We start from the raw sequence: 12,282 nt of genomic DNA, 5'->3' as shown, positions 1-12,282 counted from the left end.
TAATAGGTTAATAGGGAAGGAATGTAAATCAATAATTTAGAGTCACACTGGAAATGGTTAGCTGGGAATAGGGGCTCCTCCAGCTATGGCAATGTCCCTTTTGAATATAAATAGTGTCAACTGTTACCCAGATGGCTCCACACTGGGTGCGTTTTCACACAGCAATTTGTACATGGCTGTTTGGAATGTTAACTAACAAGGTAGAACAAAGGGCTATAATTTCAATGATCTTTTAATTTTCCAAATTATTTTTTTCTTTCTAATTTTACCCACCTGGGAATTATCAAGCGATCTGCGGCCTCTTACATGTCTACACCACTGGAAACATGAAACAGTTTTAGTCAACCTGATCTGTGGAAAAACACACTCTCATCACAACCAAAAGAGACTTGTCAAAGACGCGGTTTAGTGACCACAAATAAAAACCAGAACTACATAGAGATGATCTTGAAAGTCACCACACTAAAAAGCTGTACAAAATAAAAGGTCTTTTTGAAACTGCAGTGCAAAACACTTTTTACAGAAAAAGGAAGATGTCAGGTGAAAGCACCAGGGGCTAACAATGCATCCCTGATATCGGAGCACTCTTTCTTTACCTTACAAAGTACCCTGAATATGAGTATAATGCTCAAAATACCACACAAAAGTTAATCCTGTGCTTTACAGGAGGACGGCTGATAAATCAGATTAGCAAACTAAACACAGACCAGGATATGGATGCACAGAGTGAGACAGAGCTGGAGCTGGGCAAACAGTATTTCTGAATCTGTTCCCAGTGTTCATCTGCCGGAAGGTGCAGGGAAAGCAGCGGTCCAGAGAAGCAGCAGCCTCTCCAGCACATACCTCACACACAGACAGGTTTTTATATTATCTCAAGTTCATACCTCCTCTGGAGCCTACCTACCTTCACTGCTGCCAGTCCCAGTGGCTGGGGAGGCAGGGACGGTGTGGAAGTGTCACCTGCCACCATCCACCGCTTCCTGCAGTCCCAGAGAGCTGCACTGCTCCGAAATGTCAAGGTGAGGATCAATCATTTGGAAATCAGCAGCACGTGATTATGTTAAACTGCAGCCCTGTATATACCTGCAGTACCAAAAATACAATCCTTTGCCATGCCAATCAAAGCAATATTTATAGTGGCTGCAAGGAAGCAGCACATCTAATATGGATCAAGGTGGTAACCCACCTCCCCCTTCCACAGAAATTAGCTCCTGATAGACTGCCCTTTCCACTCAGAAAACAGGCCAGAAGAATTAAAAATAGATAAATATCACCCTCTCCCAATAATCCTAGTATTAAAATCCTATAGGGGAAAAATGTAAGATAAATCAATCCACACCTACTGCTCATGGTTGCTCTGATGACAAGTGGACAGCTCTGTCCCAAGAAAAAAAAAACCAATAAATAACAAGTCTTATTATCATTCCCAGACTGCCAAAGGAAAGCATGATATGTCATAATCTGAAAGCTGGATGACTCTTGCAGCCTTTATGGTCCATCTAATGAGGGTATATGGGATGGCGACACCAGCTTTGTAGTCATAGAGGGAGCAGTTTGGATCTGCTAAAAGCATGAACCTCAACTTCATTTATATTTATTGTTTCTTAGCAATAGACCAAAAATGGATGCCTGAAAATACCTGGTGCATTTTAGAACTGCAGAAATACCCCACCTAAGTTTTAAAGAGATCTTTCTATACCACAGAACACTGCACTAGGAGCTGAACTCCCATCTCTTTAATTCTTCCAAGTTCACACTCCGTGTCATGGGGTACAAAAGCTCTAACCAGATACATTGAATTATTGTACTATGCTATTGCACAGTAAAGCTGTGAAAGCCAACATATGGCTATTATTTACTACTATTAAGAAAACTCAATTAACAAAAGATGGTAAATAACAGGAAATATTCAGATTGCAAGTGCAGGCAGACGACGTTATACCATTCATTTACTGCATGTCACCAAAAGGGATTATTCACACCCTGAAGTACCTGGGAAAGCTTCCCACAGCAGTCTTCCCCTACCACTCAGGTAGGTTTCTGTACCATTTCTGCAAAGACTTGCACGCAAGATTCAGTGGCAGATCATTATGTGCTGTTTTGAAGATATTCAACAGTGTATATATAATATACAGCAGTGTATTCGTCTCTTGCCATTTGTTTTTTAACATTGCTCAGTGTTATCCAAACAAATGCTAGAGGTTGCCACTCAAGAATTCCTGGGATCACTGCAGTCTCAGAACACCAGCAGAGTTTGTAGCTCCATTTGTAGAACCAAATGCCATTGCAACAAGATGAATGGGAAAGGATGAGGAATAATGTGACATCAGAAAACTGTGCCTTGCGTCAAGTGCCTCTGATCACACAAAGCCCAGCTCCCTTACAGGTGCCTTTGTGAGAGCAGATATGCTTAAAAACAGAGGGATGTGGCTCTCCACTGGTCACCATCCATCACTGGGTATGTCCAGAAGAACCCATGCAGTCTGACACTCAGCAATCAACTGTTAATCATATAAAAATATTTGTTGAGCAAGAGGTGCATTTATTCCTTTTCATTCTAGGTGCAGAAAGGAAAATCATGAAGGAAAGTGATGTGGAGAGGCTTCATTATAACCTGCATATAAAATTGCTACTGCATACTGATAATCACATCCTTCAGGTCTGAAATCTTATTTCTTTCGCAGTGGAACTTAAAAGGTAATGAATAATAAGGAAAGTAATAATTAAAAAATGAAGTTTAAATCTGTGAAAATTCTTTTAAACATTTATGAAACAAGGGGGTTTAAATCTATCTATTCAGACCCACTGTTCTATTATAAAATGTTGCCAACAATGTTTTAATTCTGGTTCGCTTTTGAATAGAGAAAGGACTGATATCCTTAAAGAGAGGTTCAATGTACTGCTTCAACACCATCCTCTAATGTAGTTTTTTCTGCTACCTGTAGAAAAAGAGTGATCCCAAGGCAGCTCTTTGGTATTCCCAGTTACTGAAAGTAGTTGCACTTGATTTTTGTAAAAAAGAAAAAATATATATATATATTTATATATATATATATATACACACACACATACATATATATGTAAGAAAATGGTATGTTCTCCCCAAATTACAGACCATCCAGGATGGAATTTGCCTGGCATTTTACATTGGATAAAGCAATTTTTTGCAGTCAAAAAGTAATGTTTTGAACATTTTAAATCTGGAGTTGAATATATTACTGCTTAGAGGAATTTCACTTAATCCCCTCATTACTTAAGAATAATGCTTCATATTCACTCTCTAGAGAAGTTTGGCTGTCAAAAAGAATAATGATTTCCAGTCTTTTCACTAGAAAAGACCAATATTGCTCCAAAATCTGTCTGTATGGATTTTGAGTGGTTACACTTGTCCCACATTACAACTACAGAGTAGAGGGTAAAAAGTACAACAGAAGTCAAGGAAAAACAAAATAGGCTCAGGAAGTGCAGCAAGAGCCCAGTTTTCCCTGATACAGCACAGACAAAAGCACTTTGGACACAGCCCTGACCTACCCATGAGTTTGCAGACCCAACAGTGCATCACCTGAATTTGGGATCAGCAGAGCTTTGGGAAGGAAGCCAAGATACCTCCTGCTGCTCCTTCAGCTGAACCACCCAGGCACACCAAGCCCTGGGTTACCCACACACCCCCCTCCTGCCTTGCTGCTCTCTGCCATTCTGTTTGTTTCTCCCCAAACAACAGTTGTGTTCAGTTGGTTTTTAAACCAATGTTTAGGAACAGAAGGGTCTGAACTGAAAGACACAGCCTGGTGGAACACGCTGATCTCCTGCCTTCTGCAACTGTTTCCAGCCTTCTGCAATTTGTCCCGGCTTAGTGGCCACAGCTTTTATCATCCACATTTTCCAGATGGGGAATGAGCTACCAGCTGACTCAGCTACTTGTTCAAGGTCAGGCACATAGGTTTTCAGAAAAAAAAAGGTTAACATCCAAACCTCAATGCACCTGGTCCCTTTAAGGGAAGGACTAATGCCCTGGACGTCCTCTGACACACTGGGACTGAAGGCTTTGTAAATGCATCCCATGCTTTTTGTGAGCTCAGCAAGTGGGAACAAATATTGAAAACCCAGTGTTAAAAACTCTGCAATTCTGTGGCTTTACTTTTTTTTAATGTGTAAACTTTTAAAATATCTGAATTTTATTGAAACTTGAGTGATAAAACATATTTTCTTTCTGTCAAAGCTTCATTGGGATTTCATTCCACATTCAAAGATTTTAAGTTACTCTAGAATTATTTGCAAACTGTACAAAGTATAGAAGGAATTGTATAGAAGGTAAAAGCAGGAGACCAGTTCTGACTTAACCTGTACATCAGTGTATTTAAAAATAAATCATAACTGTGATTCACACTTAAGAAGCATTTTGTAGGGCAGTGAACACTACCTTTCTGTCCCCAGGCACTCAAAAAAAGACAAGAAGAAAATGGTGTAACCAGAAAATCCCAGCTGTTTACCTTCATGTCCTGGAAATTTAACCCGAAAAATTAAGATTTGATGGTTATCTATTTCCAGTGCTTTCCCAGATATACTTGGTTAGATTAAAACCCAAGGCAAGAAGTGAAAAGATAAACCTCATCATGTATCATTATAATATCTGCAGTTTGTGCATCATTTCAGCATCTACAGCAGTATCTGCAGTGGCAGGACAATTTCTGAGATCAGCAAAACACACTGTGGCAGTGTACAAAACTGCCATGTCCTGCTGCAAGAATATGAGATTCAAAGGAATGGAGTTTCTCCCTGAAAAAGTTACTTACATTTACCAACAATTGGTTTAGCATCATCGTTTTTCCCTTGCTAAACATAAATAAATAATGACCCAGCAAGCAAATTAAAAAAATAAAATCCATCAACCCAAAAGCAACCAAGAAACATTTAAGAGGTTGCATTTATCTTGCCAGCTGGCGATGAAGACAAGCACTTCTGACAGCCACCTTTTAAAACTCATGGAGTGGATAATGGCAACACTCAGCTCACCACAACTACTGTGTTTTAACATTTCCTGGAGCATTTGTGTTGCTTCAGGGTTCACTAAAAGGAGCAGCCACATATCCCAGACATTCAAAAATTGCAAGGGAAAGTAAATGCATCACTTCACACTTCTCAGAAAAGCTATATCAACTGTTTATTTATGTGGCTCAAATCTTGAAAAAAAAAAAATTAATTAGTTTTTGTTAATCTCTTTTGCTCTGAGAGATTGTGGTCAACCAAAAGTGCTCCTTGTAAACAGCCAGGACAGTACTTGGCGTGGCACATCCTAACTTCTTCCAGAAGGCATCTTTCCTCGTACTGAATCACAGCTCAATTGGAAAATTAAATATTTAAGCAGCAGATAAAACCACTACCAGCAAGACCCATGGAAACAGGCGGGGCAGGCAGTCAGCTGGAAATCCCACTGGTTTGTGCTGTCTCCTCAGGTCAGCTCCTTGCAGTGCGCTCAGAGCAGCATCCAGGCTCACAGCTCTGCCAGCTTTGCCTGGGCCTCTGCCATCCCCAGCAGCAGAGGGAGACGGGTGGTGATGACAGCGAGGGCAAGGCAGCAGTGCCACTGCTCAGGGAGGTGAAGAAAGGGGTGGCAGCAGCTCAGCTCAACCCAGAAATGCCTCTGCTCTAACGGAGCTGGGAAGGGAGGGCAGCAACACCCAGGAAGCGAAAACGCAAGGGCAAGACTTTCAAGTGTACTTTAAAAATTAAATAAAGGAAAAATAATAAAATTTTTAGCAATGTAAAGCAATGGGGGGGGGGGGGGAGGGAGGGGAACCCCCCACAACACAAAAATAGCCCCGTAGCAATTCAAAGTTCTTTGTCGTTAAATAAAATAAAAATTGTTTTGGTTTTGGTTTTAACATTTATCCAGCCTGTATAAGCTCACGATTGGTATTTGATTTTCTTTTTACATCTAATGATTTCAAGAGCTAGACTTCAGGTCTCTGAAAATCCACCTGGCCAACAGCAAGCCATTGAAACTTTTCAGCTGGCACATTGTTACAGCAACACACCCCTGGTAGATGGATTTGAGAAGTTCTCACAGCGCACTGGTCCTCTGCTCCCTTTGAACAATCACACCAAGTGTCAGGCATGTCCATCCCTGTGGCTACACAGGAGTGGGAAGTTACACCTTCATCTTCTGTAACCAGACTGAGAAGCACCTGAAGATGCTTCTCTGAGGGTGAGCAGGGGGTCTGCAGTTTGCTCCAAGTCTAAATGCAACTCTGCCATGTAGGAAAAAGCCAGGGTGAAGGAGAAATGCAGCCACAGCTTGGGAAAAACTAGAGGGTTTACAAAGAAAAATGGTTCACAATGCTCTTGTTTTCTTTTAACAGAGCAGTCTATTTTATATATAAAACCCCCAAACACATTTCATTTCAACACTGTACAATAACTCAACAAAATGCTAAAGTACCACAGAGAAGGGCAAATTTATACAAGCATCTAAATCACCAGGACTTCCCCAGACATTTGTATTAATGTTAAACACAACTAAAAAAGAGAAAGAGAAAAAAAAAAAAAAAAAAAAAAAAAAGCAAAACAAAACACAAAAAGCCCAACCAGAAATCTGGTAAGCGGGTGAGGGGATAATTCATAAAGACAACTACTAATTTTTCCTATGATTCACTCAGTGAGTAACCCCCACAGCTGCTGTTCTCCAAGCAGCAAGGAAAAGTTGATTAGGGTACAAAATAGCTGTGTGATTGAAGTTTCTTGCTGAGGGATCTGCAAGCACAGAAGTCCAGGGTGAGGAAGGTCCATCACTAAATCCATCTATCTGGTTATCCCCATGTCAGGTCAGGGGAGATGGCCCATTTCTGCAGGCACATTCTGGTGGAGCCGCTGCCTTTGGTGCTCCAGGACCAGCACCTCACACCACCAAAACTTCCTGAATAGGGCTGGCTACAAAGATGCCAATTTACTCCTGGAGTTTGCTGCTCCCCTGCTGTGGCGTCCCATCAGCATTTGTGTAAATCCCTCACCTGAGAAGGGACTGAAACTTTGAACCACTATTTCTGTCGAGCCTCTAATCTTTGCACTATTCCAACTCAATAAGCACTAAACATTCTGAATTCACATTTCTACATAGATTTAGCTTGTTTAGGGCATATGGTCTCAAAAAGTAATGGTCACACACACACAAAAAGAGAGTTTTGCAGCAGAAAACCATTTACACAGCACCAAGTGCAGACCCAGATTCACACCCCATAGAGCTATTCCAGAACTGTTCATAGGATGTCTGACCACTGCTGGAGCAGCAACAGAAATTTCAGTTATCATTACTTACCCACATTAGACACCCAAAATCTCTCCCTCCCCCAACCCTAATCACTAAATTCTTAGAGATATCGAAGGATGCACACACACAAGAAAATAAAATGCACAACTGAAAATACCTGTTTAGTGAGCCATTGTCTTGGATTCTGGGTATGTTACTGCAAGTCTCTTCTTCCTAAATTGTCTGCTGTTAAAAATTCCTTTTGCCCAAAACATCCTGAATGCAGAAAATGTTCTTGTGAGTTTTTCAGTGTAGCCTCTATCCCTCTCTCACACACTGGTGGCTTTTCCAGCTGGTTTGAGTGAACTAAAACTCACAGCCAATACAAGTTACCTGTCCAAGCACCTGCCAAAGCATTTACACCTGAACACCCTTTGAAACAAGCTGACCTTCTGCAGACCAGGCTGTTGTTGGTATGGGAGAAAATCCAGACCCGAGCTGCATTTGCAATTCTAGTTTAAGCATCCCAAAGAAAATGCAGTCTGATGAAAGCAGGAAGGGAAAGTTTGGTGGTTTATTTGGGGTTTTTTTAACTGAAACAATAATCTTTTAGCATTCTTCCTGCAGAGAGTCTCCTATGTGCCTGCATGACCCACTTGAGAGGCAGAAAGCTATTCAGAGAAATACACACAACAAAGTCTGCAGTACAGAAGCCAGCCCTCACCATGATTTGAAATCAGGGCATGGAAGAAGGGAGCAGAGATCCTGCTCTGCCTTGGCCTGCAGGTGAGCAGATGGTGAAAAGCTGAGCCTAAGAGGCAGCACAGATCGAAAATTGGTGCCTGAGATTGTATTAAATATATATATAAGCACAGCCTGTCTCACAGCTATGGCCCCTGCACCACTTTGAGCAGAACACAGAGGGAGAGCCAATCCTGGGAGAAAACATCAGCATCCTTCCCCATGGCAGAGAACAGTGTCACAGTGCTCATGTCATAGCAACACTTCATCCCATCCCTTCTCCCTGGAGTGCTACGACTGTCACATCCAGGCTCACCGAGGACGGCTTTGTGGAAAGCTTTTAGAATCTAAAAATGTTTTAGAACCTAAAAAGTTTTCTTATGTCCTTTAAAGGATGTGGTAGTGCCACTACACCTTTGAAGCTGCAGTTCAAAGTGGATGGAAGGACTCCATTCCAGCCTAGTGGGCTGCTGGGGAGGCATCTGCAATGGCTGGGCAGGGATAGGAGAGAAAGGGAGCCAGTTACCAAAACTCCGAGGGAGAAACAGCTACCTGGGTGAGGAGGGAGCTTCAGAAGAGGCTGATTGCTGGGAGAGCCATGTGAGAGGTGACTGTGAGTCATCCTGAGCCAGAAGAGGAGAAAACAAACTATCAGGACACCCTGCTCACAGCTGTGCATCACCCACCCCAAGCTCAGCCGGCACAGTGGGAATGCCAGGTGGTGCTTCCCCTTCCTGCTTCTCCTCAGCTCCCTGCATGCCTGCAAGGAAACAACTATTTAGCTTGCCACCCCAGAAATAAGCAGGGAGAGGTAGAAACATGCTTTCTCTCATCATCTGTCTGTGCTGTAACAGAACATTAGTGCTTTTACTGAACAATTTACCAGTATCAGAATTGAAAGCGAAGAAGCAAGTCTGAGTGGAAGAAAGAACTGAAAATAGAGCCAGCTGGAAAAAAGATTTTCACAAAGATTGTTTTAAGCCAAAGCCCTCTTTTCCTCCTCCATGTACATCTCTGTAGGAGATTTCAAATACTAATTACTCTAATGAATTACTTCATGGGAGAAAAGGCAAACATACACTTCAATACTTGGCCAGTTCTAGCTGATATACTCTCCAGAAGAACAATATTAGTATTTTACACTTATGGCTTGCATCCAGTGACTAATTAATGCTCTTAACATAGAGGTATGTGGGTTTTTTCCTTAATCTTAAAAAAAAAAGAAGAAAAAATACAGCATCTCATGCTGATCTGCAATTACAAAATATTCACTTCTTTACCAGAGAAAATGGGAATGTTACCTTAGAGCCTGATGCTGCAGGTCTGCTCCAGCTCCACACTGCCTATGAAGACAATATTCACTGAAAACCTGTGCTAACCACTGCCAATCACCCAAAGGGACAGATGTTCAACAAGAAATTAGCTCCTTTAAAACCATTCAGGGAAACTGGTTTCCTAGTCTAGTGTCTCTTTAGGAATGATGATGTCTATTTCCCCAGCAAGGTCTAGATTAAATTTGAGCACATTTGAATATACAGCAGCATCTATCACAGTGACTTTCCAGTCACTCATTGATATAGTTTATAGTCACACTGTCAGGAAATATTGCTGCATGCCAATCAGGAGGAGACTTCATCCCTGAGGCAGAATATTTTCCAAGAGCTAATGTAGCTGTGTCTCCAAAAAGCTCTGCATGCAGCCTAATCAAAACAACCAGAAGAGGCTTGAGAGTCTCTTGCCCATGGCATGGACGTGTTAAAATTGATCTTTGCCTGGCAGTACAGCAGAGCTGCGTGGAGCAAGCAGAAGGGATAGACTTCGATGGTGGTTTCAGGGCAATAACTCCAGTATCACAAAGTGGGTCATCCCAAGAACTGGCCCATCATTACACATCACACAACACCCCTTTTTGGCTCATACAACACCCCCTTTTGGCTCTCCACAAAAAATAAGCTGGCACACTCTGCTCCTTACACCCAGACCATTGTTCAAGGAGCATCATCAGAGATGAGTTAAAACCCCCAAAAAAGACAGCAGCTCAGGGCCACATGTTGATGTGCTCCTGAAGAGAGACTTGAAGAAGCCTGCAGGGGATCACACACAGCTCTTACATGGTCACCATGGCAGTTAAATGATTATTTCTTCCAATGGTTTGAGAACAGGTTTTGGGGCTTTATAATTTTCATGCAGTAATTGTTCAAATATAAAAGCACAGGCCATATGGCACTTCCTAGAACACAATTTACTTTCAGCACAAAGCTGCAATGAATTTAGGTAAATTTTCATGAATATGTAAAAGGGTAATTTTCAAAGATTCACAGGCTCAGATCATAGAAAATATCCTTCTTTAGCCAGACCAGGCAATGACCATCAGGCAGTGACTCACATCCTGCACACTCAGGTTGGCATGAATAGTTTTCAGCTCTCCCATATGCAAAGTGAATCAGCATAAAACTTGTCAAATTGCACCAAAATCTAATGCAAGTCACACTCAGAGTTACAACCCCAGACAGCAGATATTAGACCTGTTCCCTCCTTGGTAAGATATTGTTATCATCATAACTTTATTATGCAAGCAGCCTTCATCTTCAGAAAATTTCCCTAAGGTCAAAAACTAAATAGGTACAACACATTTCATGTGTTAACGTGTTTAATACCTCAAAATCTTCTTTATAAAACCTGCACTGTAAACCATCATCCAACAGAGGCAGAGGCAGAAAGGGCGTCAAGGAGGAATGACAGAGACAGAAGAGGAGCAGGGAATTAACTAGTAAGTCAAGTTGGAGGGAGCACAATTCCTGCCAGAAGACAAACAGAAGCCTTGGCTTCTCTGAAGAAGCAGGAGGATTCAAGGACTGCCTCTCTTCTAAGGGCTGGTTGAGGACAGAAAGGACCTGCTGGAGGCAGCAGCCAGGCAGATCTGTGGGCAGAAAGCAGGAGCTTGGCTGCATGGATGGGGTTCAGATGGCACTTGGAAACAGCTGGAGAAGCTGTGAATAAAGCTCTCTAGGAATAAAAGTGGAAGATAACCCAGCAAAATTGACAGCCCCTCAAAAAACAAACACTCAAAAACAAACAAACAAAACAAAACAAACAAAAAAACAAAAACAAAAGAAAGTAACAAAACGAAACAACAAAAAACAAACAAACCCAACCAAACATAAAGAAAAGGCTGGAAAACTGTCTATAAAACTATAGAGACACTGCCCAAGCTCACTCAGGATCATCGTGTACAAAAGCCTGAGACTGTTGAAGCTACATTATTTAAAGTTGCTTTGCAAATATATTACAAAAAGCATGCACACAGTTATTGACTAAGGATGACTTATGTTTTCAAATGATTGTTCAAGCACACAATTACTTCAGTGATTTCACTCTGTAGTTTTCCAAAACTACAAACCTTTTAGTCTCAAACAGGGAAATTAAGACAATGAGGACCTGATACCCTCAGAAATAAGGCCCTGTGTACACAGGGAGTGACAGATTAAGAAGTACAGTCAAAAAGTATCTGAAACTATGTTGATGATTCTTCTGGGACCTCCTGAAAGTGAGAAAGATTAGAACCATGGCTTCAGACAGAGGAGGAAGGTACAGCTGCAATATTAGAGAGATGAAAGGACACCATACCCCAATCTGTACCACTGAGAGAGTCAATATTAGCTGGAGTGATCCAACAGTCTGACCAAGAGGTCCATCCTTCCTTTGTTAATGAACTGGAAAGATTTTCTCTTGCACACATAAGAGTTTCTCCTTTTTGAGAAGTAGAGACCTCTGTGCCAATTGATCTACATTGCTGCCTGTTCCAGTAAAGAAATGCAACATCTTTTGCCAGCAGCTAAAAAGGTCACCATCTGAAGTCAACCTGCATCCTTGGACTTAATTCAAACAAGACTACTGTATTTTATATTTGTTGAGCACCTTACTGAAGGCAATATCAAAGAGGAACCTAGAAGGGGGCATATATTTGGCTTTGCTCACAACTTTCCATAAGTAGATTTCAGTGCTGATAAAGATGATTTCATTCAAGACAGTCCCTCAGTAAACTGCCCCCATGTACTGGATTACTAAATCACAGGAACACTTGACAAAGCTTCAAAGTCACTTCTTATGCTGTTCTAGAAACTCTGAATTAATTTTTCCCTCCACTGCATAAGGAGAAGTACTAATTCCTCTTGCAGATCCAAAGCACAGGATGAATCACCTAATGAATTACTCAAGTATGTGATTCTCTCACTTCCTACCACAGCTCCCTACAAGCTGCTCTATTTCTTTCTGCTTGTGCCTTACACAGTACTATG

The 12,282-nt window shown here is 41.5% G+C and overlaps 1 protein-coding gene across 7 annotated transcripts in view; it reads right to left on the bottom strand.

Moving 5' to 3' along the window:
* LOC135421353 (5-hydroxytryptamine receptor 2A-like) overlaps positions 1-12,282 on the bottom strand; it is a 205,863-nt gene that overhangs the window by 139,336 nt on the left and 54,245 nt on the right. The gene's annotated exons all lie outside the window — the stretch shown is intronic.

Source organism: Pseudopipra pipra, chromosome 13, assembly GCF_036250125.1.
Source record: "Pseudopipra pipra isolate bDixPip1 chromosome 13, bDixPip1.hap1, whole genome shotgun sequence".
Lineage (NCBI taxonomy): Eukaryota > Metazoa > Chordata > Aves > Passeriformes > Pipridae > Pseudopipra > Pseudopipra pipra.
This window is presented reverse-complemented; position numbering and strand designations above follow the sequence as displayed.